Below are 12,861 nucleotides of genomic sequence, written 5' to 3' on the forward strand. Positions count from 1 at the left end.
GTGGGCTTTGCTTGTCTATTCCTAAGGAAGCTAGAGATCAGTTCCTGTCACAAGGGCTCACAAAGCCATTATCGGAGATGCTCTATTTGAAAAACCTGCCAGACCTATGAAGCAAGTAAGCATTTGAAGCAGACAAGCCTGACCTGGCTACAAGGACTTGGACAAAACCAGAGGGAGGACACAGTGGATTTCACTGACCACTCGTCCAATCAATCACAAGCTCTCTCATGGTTGGCCATGCAAAGTCACCATAATGTAGAGCAGTCATAAATTGTGCTGCAAGCTCCTGGAGAAGTCCAGAATCCAGAGGGCACAAAGATGATTGTGTCTCCTGTGAGGCCCACCGTAGAACCTGGCTCATCAGGCCTGATTCTTTTCTTACTTACACCAGTTTTACCCTCTTGTAACTCTACTGATTTCAATACAGTTATCTTCTAATTTATAATGGTATGAGTGAAGAGTCAGATATATGGAGGGGCCAGTTCCTTCTCACGCTGCTACTACAGCCTTCTAAGGATAAGCAAGATGGATAATGAACAGGCTAACATAATAAAAACTCAATAGTTAGTCTACTGTAATCCAGAGTTTCCATTTCTTCATAAAAAACCATGAGCAATTTGAGTTTCAAGTTTGGGTATTTGGTACCCACACATAAACAAAGCAGGAAGATTCTAGTGAAATAAGGAATCAAGTGTACTTGTGACTTTAAGAAGAAAAAAAATATGATAGTATATTAGACCAGATGCTGGTCAAGCTTCTCCAGTGTAAATCTTTTGTTACTTCATTGAAATCAATGGATTTAGTTCAGCTTTACACTGAATTGTCTGAAATCAGAATCTTGCCCCCTAATGTTTCCTTCTTAGGTTTGTTGCTGGGTCCCTGCCAATAAGTCTGTACCACTTTTAATTTTCTGCTTACTATGAATAACTGAGAACTAAAACATCTGAAGGGGACAGATAAGAGACTTAACGCAGAGTAACCACAGTCCCAGTCCAAATTGGATTGACTGGTTTGGTGCCCAGAAATCCCCCCAAATCTCTATGGATATGCAATTTAATAGAATGGAAAACATCTTTTCACAGAAAAAAATAAGAATAATAAAGCACTCTTGTGGAATAGAATATCTTCAGTAATGTGTGTATATGTGTATGTATACACATATGGCAATAATAATGTATATATGTATGTACACACATAATACAAACATATTATATATCACACACATGCACTTACATTAGCCTACCCTGAAAACAGCTAGTCATCTGTGACATTGATGAACACTTATTCGTGCAAGTAGTCCCACTGTGAAGACAAGGGCAGTGCTTATATGTGTAAGTGCTCACCAGTGCACATGAGGGTTCCACAATTTGGCTCTCTGGGCCTGATATAAGCAGTAACTATTGCAGTGACAGAGCACTGGATGCCTGCACAACAGTTAACACATTTATTTTAAATATCTGAAAATATTTCCCACAAGATTATATCAGTTCTGAAGGCAAGTCAAATGCTGGAGTCCTCAAAATATTTGTCTCTCTCTTCTTAACAACTCAATAGATTTAGAAGGTTAAGATTAAAATTCTGCTAAATTCCTTTCCCACAATTCAGGCAGATCCCTGCCCTGGATGTATGCTGTATTGCTGTAATCTCTCTCTCTCCTTCCTGTTCCCTCTCTATTTAATCTATTCCACTTTACTTCACAAAGTGTCTTCCTTTGCTCCCACAATAGGATAGCGATCGGGTGATTTAATTCTCATTTGACCCTTTGATCCCTTTTTGGTATTTCTGCCTGCAACATAACCTTTTCTCTGTCAAACTTTGATTTTCTCCTCATTTTCCTCCCCCTCTGCCACCACTTTCATCTTTCTCTACATCTTGATCCCTTGGTTTCGTTATTCTTTTCTGCCTGGAAAATGCAGTTTAACCTGCTCGCTGCTGATCCACCACTGCAACTGCTGTGAACAACGAAGTCAGTGGAATGTTATAATGGAGCTGGCTCATTCAGTATCACAGCAGGTGTTTCCTACCAAGAAAGGTAGAGAGATGGACAGAAAGCTTTTCAAGTCGTGGCGGCATTCAGTCACCATATTTGGCCTGTGTTAAACTGAGGACAGCAAGTGGGAGTGGAGGAATCTAGAGATTTCTGCCCTTACAATGATATAAATGGCTGGGAGCCAGGTTTGCATTAAAGACAGGAATGGGACAACAGAGGCAGCAAGAGTATAGTGGGGATAAGAGGAGTTAAGATTCAAGAGGGCAATTCTATCGTGTGGCCAAGGAAGAGCAACACAGTTGACAATTCCATATTCTGGTCACCAGAGAATCAGGGTACTTCTGGCCTCACTTGCAGTCATTTTTGTATTTAGGATGATAATGCCATCTCTGAGATTCGGCATAAATCAACCCACATCCCGCATGGTAAACAAAAGAAAATACACAACAAATAAATTAAATAGGACAAACTACCTTGTGTGGAGGGTCTTCATCTCTCAATAGGTCATCTTGACCCATCATTGCCATCCTCCTCTAACTCTAGGTTTCTAATGCATATCCCTCTTGCTCTTTGGTCTATTCATCCTGATCAGAAATTGTTTGTAACTGTGACACACCAGGGTACAATCCAGAATAATGAGCAGCTGTGTCACCCCTGCAACCTTGGCTGCCTTACAATGCCTTGCTGAAGTAGCTCCCACATGCGCCACTCACAAACAGCCTTCCATCGTGCAAGCCACACTCTGAGTATAACTGCAGCCTGTCAGCCACCTCTGGGTTATACTTTTCCTCTCACCAGGCTTGGTTATACTGCAAGGTGACCCCAACACACCCCCAGTCCCATATTTTCCCCCAGAAATGTATCTCCTGTACTGCCCAGTCTGCTTATTATCTGGTTTCAAGGTTTGGTAGTCTACAGGATCGAAAACTGCTGCCTTTTTTCTTGACAAAGACGATTGTTCTGACATGGCATAAATCCATCTGAACTGTATTTTGCTCCTGGCTGCAGCTCTATGGGGTAGTCCCAGTGCAGAGGGAGGTTTTCCCCCATGTTCTTCTTTTCAGACTCTTCAGCATATTCATGATATTTAAGGGGGATTCTGATGTAGGTTCAGAGGGTGTCCCTGCCTGGGTGATCACCTCCCCCTGAGCCCTCCAGGACCTGGGTGTCGGGCCAACATCAGTTTGCTCCTGACAATATTGTTGACAGAATTCTGAAGGGAAACTGACCTCCTGTTCTTGCCAATGAATGAGGGGATTTTGAAGGGTGATCTAGGAGATGCTCAGAATCAGAGGGAAGTGTGGGGATTGAACTGCATTGAATCATAGTATTTCTCAGTGCCCCTGAATAACTGTTTCCTGGGGGACTGTCTCCTTGATCACTGGACCCGAAGACAGAGGGGAGCAGTCCACAGTTTTTATTAGGTGCTGAGTGGCCTTGCATTGCAAAGTAAGTTGCCAGGCCTGGGCTGCCACTGCATCTATGAAATTGTTGGCTGCTCCTGAATTGATGAGAGCCAGCTGTGTGGAAATCCATGGGGGCCTCTCAGGGATGCACAGCCAGATATGCACCTGCAAGTATAAAGCTCCCAAACAGAGCAGGGTGCATGTCCCAGTCAGGACTAAGGTGTGGGGAAATTCTCAGAGCCCAGGCCGGTCCCCCTTACCAAACCTGAGTCAACTTGTTTCCCAGGTCCCATGGGGCTCATGCAGGACAGGCAGAAATGGCATGACCAGGTTTGCTTCAATAGAAGCATTGGTGGTGCAACAGCATTGTTTTCTTTGGCGGTGAGCTGTCAATGAGCCAGATTCACCTGCATCAGTTGAGTGGATGGAATGGGCACCCATGCAATGGTGGTCAGACACAGGGGCTGCAGGGAACTTCTCTTTTCCTTCCTCTGTTCCTGTAACTGATTATCTATGTGGATGGCAAGGTTGATGAAGACATCCAGACCCATGGGTGTCTCTACACAGGCCAGTTCATCTTTGATTGCCTCCTACAGACCCCACCGGAACAGATACCACTGCATCACCTTGTTCCTTGCTGTGTCTGCAGGGAGATGGCAGAAAAGCACTGCCTAGGAAGCAATGATACCCTGCCCCTGCCAGAGTTTCCTTACAGCAGCCTCGGCCAAGCGGGCACAATGCAGGTCATCAAAGATCGTGGATATAGATTGGAGGAAGGCATTCAAATTTGAAGGCACTAGGCTGTTAATATACAGCAAGAGGGAGGCCCAGTGCAACACCTCTCCCATCAGCAGGCTGATTATCAAACCCACCTTGGCTGGGTCAGAAGCCTAAATTTGGGCATGCAACATGAATAGGAGGCAGAATTGGTTCATGAAGCCCCAGAACCACTAGCAACTCCCACTGAATGGTTCTGGCAGAGGTGTTGCAGATCCCCGTTCAGGACAGGGCACGGTGGGTTGTATCTGGAATACAGCATTCTCCACACAATGCTGGTTTACTCGATCCAACAGCAAACGGTTCTCTGAGGTTAGCTGCATGACTTGGGCCTGCAGTGCTTGGTTATCGGCCTGGAGGCGGACAGTCCATTTGGGCAAATCCAGTATCTCTGGAGGCAGCAGTTGGGCTGCTAGTACCATACCTCTCACCCTGGGCCCACCCTCTTGAGGATTACTGTGTGGTCCGTACAAACTGTCAGGGTCAGGATGCAGGTGGCCATGCCTAGAGGTTAGTGTTAGGATAGGGGGCCGGGTCCTCACACCAGGCAGGGTTCTGAACCAGGAGGTCAGAAGTCGAGGTCAGGGACCTAGAGTCAGATTGCAGGAATCAGGCCAAGTAGGACACCAGGGAGGCTGGGGCAGGAGACAAGAGTAGGTAGCACTGAGTGAGCAGTCCGAAGCAGTGTGGAGCTCAGTTATATAGACAAATTCCTATTCCTCCCTGTGGCTTAAGTAAGGGGAGCAGACCAACCAGGTACTCTGGTGCTCCACCAATCAGGGCCCAGGGTGGAGCCTACTGTCTGAGCTGGGCTTCAAGGAGCCCTGGTTCTAGGTGATACCAGGAAGCTGTTGGGTGGAGGATTAGAGTTTGATGCCCCCACCTTCCTCCAGGAAGCCTGTAGACCCAGGTTTGAGACTCCTGGGGTCATGACAGGTGGGTTTCCATAAACAATGACACTCTCTAAATAAGAGGATTCATTGACTAGGGCCGCCAGGAATAAGAAGTGCAAACAATCCTAGGCATGCTCACTTTACACTTACAGCAAATGAACAAAACAACAGTTCCTGATCCAGCCCCTAGGGCCAGACCACTACAGGGGTGAGTCTAAAGGTAACTGTAGTTGTAACCTCACCCCAGTATTCTGCTGCCTTCTCTCTGCAACTACTGCTGGCCACTTGTCAGCAACAGGGGGAGTCTCTGTCCACCTCTCAGGTTGCCTGATATCAGGGTACTATAAAGAGAATTGGAAAATATCTTTATCCTTGAAAATTGTCCATTCTATATCTGTATTCAAAAAGTAAAGATGCATGTGTCTGGAATCTGGAATGTGCAGAAGAGCAAAGAAGCTGCTGGTCACACTCAAACAATACAATTAGTGTGACATACCATTAGACAGAAGCTGTCATGCACAGATGTCAATAAACATATTTTACATTAAACCAGTAACACAATTAGGAAGGTTAGGGACGAGTTAAATCACCTTGATTAAGAGGCAATGCATTCCCTATATCAAAAGGAACTCCTTTGATCACAAAAGAGACAGTGGTGATTAAAGCAAGCAAATGTCCTGTGGAAGTGTTTGAAGCAAACTGCAGACTCTTGATCAAAGCCTAGGTAATTTAATTATTTGTCTTCCTGACTGAAGTCCTTTGATGTGACACTGACTAACAGTATATGGGGATGTTTTATGTTCCTGATCAGCCTAATCTGAAAACCCAATGCCCAAAAGGGATTGTCCTATTACCAAAATAGAGCTCCTTAAGAGAAAAGTGAAAGCAGAAGCTTAAAGAAGAGCCTTGTCCACAGAGCAACAGTCTTTTGGTATAGCCATGCCAGATAATCACGTTCTAACTTGGCCAAATGGGTCTGTAGAGCAACACTGTTTGATACTAGCCTGTTTCAAAAGTGTTGTATCTCTGTCTGTCAACCCTATGTGTACTGCATTATGGCATTCTTAACAGCTATCCTAGAGTTCTTCATCCACTGATGCTCAGAGCAGGGGATCCTGGCAATTTTCCAATATGGTTCCTCCCCGCGATGCATTGCACTCTGGAGATTTTGCACCAGTTTGAGAATCCCCTGGGTGATGTTGCACGCTGATAGGCATTGTGAGAATTTTCTAGGTAGAGGCCTCTAAACTAGGAGTTTTCGCCTCTTGCTTCATAAAACACATAGAACAAAGTATTTGGAGGAACAGATGTGCACAAATGCTGGTGATAGTTGGATAAATATGAGAAAAGTACAAATCCATAGACCCATCTAGTCTCTGGCTTTGAAGACCTTTTAGTCAGATTCTGGCTTTCCAGTTCTGTCTCCTGCTCTCTTGGCTGTACTCTGCCATGTCTGGCTGCCTCACTGCCAAATTAAAAAACAAAAACAACAAATCTGTGCCTCATACCTACACAAGGGCTCTGCTCTTCCAAGCGCTGCAAGGCAGGCAAGAGGCCCATCTGAGATCAAAAAGAAACAAGGAAAGCCCCATGCCTTTAGGGGTCTCTCTGCCTGCCAGCTCCTCCCCATCACTGTGGAGCTGGTGTGGCAGAGCAGCAGCTGGAAAACTCTGCACAGCACGGCCTGGCCAGCAACAGCCCCTCCTCTCCCTGACGAGCTGTGATCTCAGAATGAAAGGAGGCCAGGCTGTTGTCAGAGGAGCCTGATCCCCATGTGGTACCAGATGGCACTGTGATTCTATGTATTATGGAGGTGGGAGAGAACGGATTGATTTTTGTAAGAGTGGAATAAATTTTGAAAAGGGGAATTGATTTGGAGGAGGCACTGAATTTTGGGTGGGCTAAGAAACTTGAATTTATGTTCTGAGGTGTGTGATGGGCAGCGCTTACTGGCACTGCCACTTAGTGGTCAGAGGGCGAAGTGAGACCTCGTACCATCACCAGTGTCCATCACTGGCCCCGGTCACATCCGTGGCAGTCTGCCTTTCGGTGTGTGTGTGTTGACCCAACCTCCAATCTGTTCTCCAAGTAGCTGTATCCCCTTCTGGGATAACAGTCTGAAGGAAGATATCAGGCCCCATGCTCTCCCAAAGGTGGGCAGGAGGAAGACCTTCCCTCTGTTTACCAACCCCTGCAGGTGTTCAGCCCCATCCATGGGCTTTGCAAAGTCTTTACCCTCTCTGTATTTCCCCGGGGTGAGTTTGGAAGAGAGGATTTTTGTGCCCTCCATATGAAGATGATTGGTATGAGAGTCCAGGTCCTCTCACTCCACTGGGTTCCAGCCCAGAGCTCTGTAAGAAGCAACAATGTCCAGCACCTGGAAGTGCCTAAAGGATCCCCCCCATGTCACATCTTACCACTTGCTACCCCACCAAAGTCTTACAGTTTGACACAGTAGCAAAGTGTAACGGGGTGGCACCCACCTCTCGTGAGTGCCCCGGTCGAGTGTGTGTGCCTGCAGCTCTCTCAGTTTGTGGTGACCCCTGTTCGTGGTTTCTCAGGCAGGTTTTCAATGACTCAGCCGTCCAGCTGAGTCTCACACACAGTCTGTATTTGAAACTGTACAGACCCCTTCCAGGGTATATAGTCCAACAGGAGCCAATCCCAGTACTCCTCTGTTGGTATCTCTGTAGCCCTCCCCAGCCTCAGTCTTTAAATAGTCCTGGCCCTAGTATGGGGCTGTATCTCCAGGGCTTCCTCCCTGGAGACACTGTCTTCCTGCAGACCTCCATGGGCTCAGTCCTTAATCAGTCCCACAGCCCGTTCTGGGCAAGCCATCAAATAGTCTCTGACCCTGGTATGGGGGCCATACCCCCAGGACTTCCTCCCTGGAGATTCTTCACCGTTTCTGGACCCACCTCTCCAGCTGGCCACTTAACAGTTCAGTTTCTCTTCCAGGGGTGTATCTCAGTTCAATATTCAGGCCAATTCTGTAGTGGCAGGGGAGGGACTGGGCGCGCTCACTACTCCAGGTCCCAGACCAGGGACCCTATGAATAGCAGCCGCCTACTGCATCTCTTTAACCAAACTGTGTTTCTGTTCCCTGGGCCACTTCCCTGCAGCTCCAGCACCTTCTCAAATGCTTCACCCTTACCATAGGGCTGAAGTCTTGTACTCAGTCCCAGCAGCTCCCTCTTGCTCCTCCAATCCCTGCCAGCAACTGATCTGTCCATGGTCCTGCTGCTCCTTCAGCCAGCCTGCCAGCCTGGAACACAGTCCTCACTCCTCCAGCTCCAGGCAACAACTAACTCTCTCTAGTACTGCAGCTCATTTTATATTGCGCTGTTGGGTCCTGATTGGCTACTCCCTGCAGCTTCTTTCTAATTGACTGCTTCCCCCACAGCCACTCCAGGCACCCTGGAGGACTTCTATACTGCTCCTTTCTGGGACAGGGTGTAGTGGGACTCTGAGACCTCCAGCAGGGGGTCTTTGGGCCTATTCCACCCCATCACAAAAGGAAAAGGAGAATAACTGAATCTTCAGCCCCTCTGGGCTCAGCAGGCAGGCTCTTTCCCCTGGGAAAGGTTTCTATAGCATCCTTCTTCAGAAGCTCCCAGAGTAGGTCTCACTACCTTCCCTGTCTGGCTCTCTTTTAAACTTCATCTCCAGATGCACACTGCAGGTGGGGATAGGTGGGGCTGCCTGGGCCCAGAGCTGCTCCTTAACTGGTTCCATTCTGGTGTGGAGTTTATTCACCCCACCACAAGGTGGCATATTGATTTTTATGAGGTGGCAAAGAATTGATATGTGGGAGGAAATTTGTTTTGCTGGAGGAGAAGAGATCTGACTCTGTGTGTGGTGGTGGCAGGGGGAGGTTGAATACTTGATGGATTGTGGGAAGGGGGATTTGCAGAGAGGAAGAGAAGGAGTTGTGTAAGGACGGTGTCTTACTTGTGAGGAGCTAATCTCAACTTGTCTCTCCCTTGTAGTGGCACACCAAAGGGTTCATTTCAGCAGAGGGAGGAAGGACAGACACCAAGAGGGAAGGAGTGAAGCAGAGGAGGAAAGAGCAAGAGCCAGAGTTGTGATGGTAGAGCTAATAAATGGTATGCAATATTAATGTAAATGTTTTTCAAATTTATCCTCCATCTTTGATGGGCCGGTGTTGGTAGATGTGGGAGGATCCCGTTGCAGAAATCCCTTTGGTGCTACATCTCCCAAATATCCTGTGAAGAGATGAAAATTTGCACCAGAGTCTATTGTACTCCTTGTTGAACGGGGAATATTCTGCAAAGAAGAATCACACTGAATGGCTGACTAACTTGCAGATGACCAGGGCTGCCTTTAACTTTCTCTGTCTAGCCCAACATTTCATCAGCAGTCTGTCCATTTGTGAGCTGCAGGCCTGTAGAGAAGGGAATTATTATTACTTAATGGATTCTGCCTCTAAACTTTGAATACCACACCCTGACAGGTTCTGAAGTCCTGTCACAAAGAAATCTCTGAGGAATGTATCTTCATCTGTTTCTTTGGCAAGTACTTCCTTCCATTTGCATAGTATTTTATAAAAAGCAAGTGGAGACTCCTGTGCATGTGTCAGCTGCACTTTCCTTCTCTGTGCAGAATTGAGCTCTCATTACACACACTGGGGTTTTAGAGTGTCATTACATGTACTGCATTACATTTATTTTTAGAATGATAAAATGCACCCTATCCAAGTTGCCTCAGAAAGCATGTGCATAATGTAGTAAGAATATGTGTACAAATGTATCTCTTATGAAAGGCAAAAAGCAAGAAGGACAAGCTCTCAGACCAAGTACTTCCCCTTCGCAACCAGCTTACCCAACCTCCCTGAGGCAAATGCCTGAAAAAAGAGAGGGGCCTTGAGCTGTGTCCTAACTGTCAAAACCATGGCCGCTGCCTGATCAGCTAAAGGAACAAATTTCAGAGTTCCAGGCTGTCTACTAAGAATGCCCTTCCTCTGTCCCTGATATTTAAATGTGGGGATGGGCATGCGCACCCCAGTTCATCTCTACTTCCATGGTGGTTCACAAGGAGAAAGGTGATCTCTGAGTTAGCCAAAAATTGATACTTGAAATACACCCAGAATTAATAGGAAGCTACTGCAACCGTTGAAAAGACTGGTATAATATATGCCCATCAACTACCATAACCTAAGAGGCTGGTGTGACATAACAGAGAGTCAATCCAGACTAATGAGCAGCTGTGTCACCCCTGCAACCTTCATAGAATCATTGAATATCAGGGTTGGAAGGGACCTCAGGAGGTCATCTAGTCTAACGCCCTGCTCAACCTTGGCTGCCTTACAATGCCTTGCTGAAGTAGCTCCCACCAGGCACATTCATAAACAGCCTTCCACCATGCAAGACACACACACACACACACTCAGGGTGTGACTTGCAACTGCCAGCCACAAATGGGTTATACTCTGGATCTCACCAGGCTTGGTTATACTGCAGGGTGACCCCAACACCGCCCCCCAATCCCAGATTTTCACCCAGAAACATATCTCCTGTATTGCCCTGGACAGTACAGATTATATTAAGTCTGTTATTCCTTTAAGATAATAATAGGCACACAACTTGTCACAGAGTTACTCAAACACTTCAATTTAAACACACTGGATTAGATAAAACAAGTTTATTGAATACAAAGAGATAGATTTTAAGTGAGTACAGGTAATGAGGCATAAAAGTCAGAAATGGTTACAAGAAAAATATAGACAAGACATTTATTATTACCTAACTTAAACTATATCAGATTCAAGCAAAGTTTTTCACCACTTGCTTTCAGCAACCTTACTGACCAAAGCCTATAGGTCAGGAACCATTCTCCCTGCATCCAACAAATGCTTCCTTTGTTGCTTCAGGTGTAGCGAATATGATGGGCAGGAAGAGGGGCGGGGTACCTTGGGGATGTTTGTCCCTCCTTTTAATAGTTTCAGTCCCCCGCCTGAAAAACATTTCCAGCTGGGCACCAGGAGACAGTCTATGGGGAAGGATGTTCCCTGCTGCTTTTTTCTGACCTCTTTGAGCGTTCTTTGTTTCCCTCTCTGCTTGATTACTGTGCTTACTGCTTAAATGATAATTAAGTGAAGCACACGTTCCTTTGTTTAGGACTGACCTGTCTGCCAAATTCTGTTTGGGCAGAGCTGTGTGGTTTGAAACATGTGTTAATAACACCACACCATTCCATAAGTGGAATCTTATAGCTTTGCATACAATGTTGCCACACAAATTTTACCAGGACAATACTGACTAGCAAATTATGGGTTTTCAAATGATACCTTACAAGGCATACCGTGTACAAAGATCATTACAGTCGTGTGTAGAGGGTTTGGATACAGGGGTGTATTCTGTCACAGTAATATGTGCCCATCAACTACCATGACCTAAGAGGTTGGACAGCCATATTCTGCATCAGCAGTAGTTCCTGAGTGGTGTTAAGGTGTAGCCTAAAGTAGAGTGCAAAGCAGTAACCTGGTCTAGAAGTCACATATTCATGGGTCACTGTGGAGAGGCCAAATCCAAAAGAATAGGATGCAAATGACTAACCGGATGTTGATGGGGGAAAAAAAGCTCTTGGTCTCTGATGCTAGTTGGAATCCAAGAAGCAATCAGAGATCCAAGAGTACCCTTGAGTAAATTGCAACCCTCTTAGACAAAGAATGCACAAGCACATTCAATAATAGCAGCAAAAATCTGTCACATCTTCAGAATCATCCCTCAGGACACTAGCATCAGAGTTGGGTGAGAAATGGTTTTTCTGTCCCATAAAAATTTTCACGATTTCAAAAAATGTCCGTTCTGCATGGGGATGAAACCAAGACTGTTTGAAATTTTTAATGAAAAGCCAGAAAGAGAGAGAGAGTTAGAGACAGCGTCAGTCAGTCTCTGGCTTCCTTTCTCAATCTCTCCTGTTGGAGCTAGCCCACTTTGTATAATCATGAAATATTCACTGAGCCAGATTAGGAGACACTGACTTGATAGCCTGGTGGTTAGAGCACTCAGCTGAAATGTAGAAGACATGGTTTCAAGAGGGCCTGTGTCTCAAGCTTCTTGGCCATATTCATTATGGCCCATTGGGTGAGGGTAGGGTCTCCGATAAGTATGGCATGCAGCTCTTTGTAAAAGCAGCAAATCTGCAGATCAGCACCAGATTGACTGCTTGCCTCTCTGGCCTTATGGTATGCCTGACACAGTTCCCTCACTTTCATGTGGCATATACACATTCCCCTGCATTCCCCTGTGCAATCTGGTCATAAATGTCCATATTTCAATGGCTGGTCCGTTGCTGTGCTTGCACAGTTTCTTCTCCCCCCAGGCATAGGAGATCCAATATCTCTGGATATCTCTAGCCCACAAAAGCTTACGCCCAAATAAATTTGTTAGTCTCTAAGGTGCCACAAGGACTCCTTGTTGTTTTTGCTGATACAGACTAACACAGCTACCACTCTCAAATTTCTCAATTTATGAGTTGTAAGAATTTATTTTTAACATGGGCAAAGCATATTTTCCCCCTAACTTTGTTCTAGGAAACAGATAACTGCCTTTGCTGAAATTCAAAGGGGAAAAAAAAGCCTGAGGCAGACATTTGGCATGGAAAATTTCAGCCCAACTGGTTAAAGTTTAGCAAAATTATAAGCTACTAGAAACAGGACCTTCTAATGGCAAGTGTTAGCTAACCTTAACGAGAGGCATTACAACCAGCACTGCTCATAACAACAGAGATTCATTGTGAAGGGTGCTTTTTAAATGAAGGTGCAGTTGCACTC

General features: G+C 45.8%; 1 protein-coding gene across 2 annotated transcripts in view; it reads left to right on the forward strand.

Moving 5' to 3' along the window:
• Positions 1 to 12,861, forward strand: part of FAM89A (family with sequence similarity 89 member A) — a 51,959-nt gene that overhangs the window by 14,275 nt on the left and 24,823 nt on the right. For both annotated transcript variants that reach the window (XR_012638867.1, XR_012638866.1), the window contains exon 4: positions 9,056 to 9,172. The gene's annotated coding sequence lies outside the window, so the exon portion shown is untranslated. The remainder of the gene's footprint in view (positions 1 to 9,055; positions 9,173 to 12,861) is intronic.

Source organism: Natator depressus, chromosome 3 (assembly GCF_965152275.1).
Source record: "Natator depressus isolate rNatDep1 chromosome 3, rNatDep2.hap1, whole genome shotgun sequence".
NCBI lineage: Eukaryota > Metazoa > Chordata > Testudines > Cheloniidae > Natator > Natator depressus.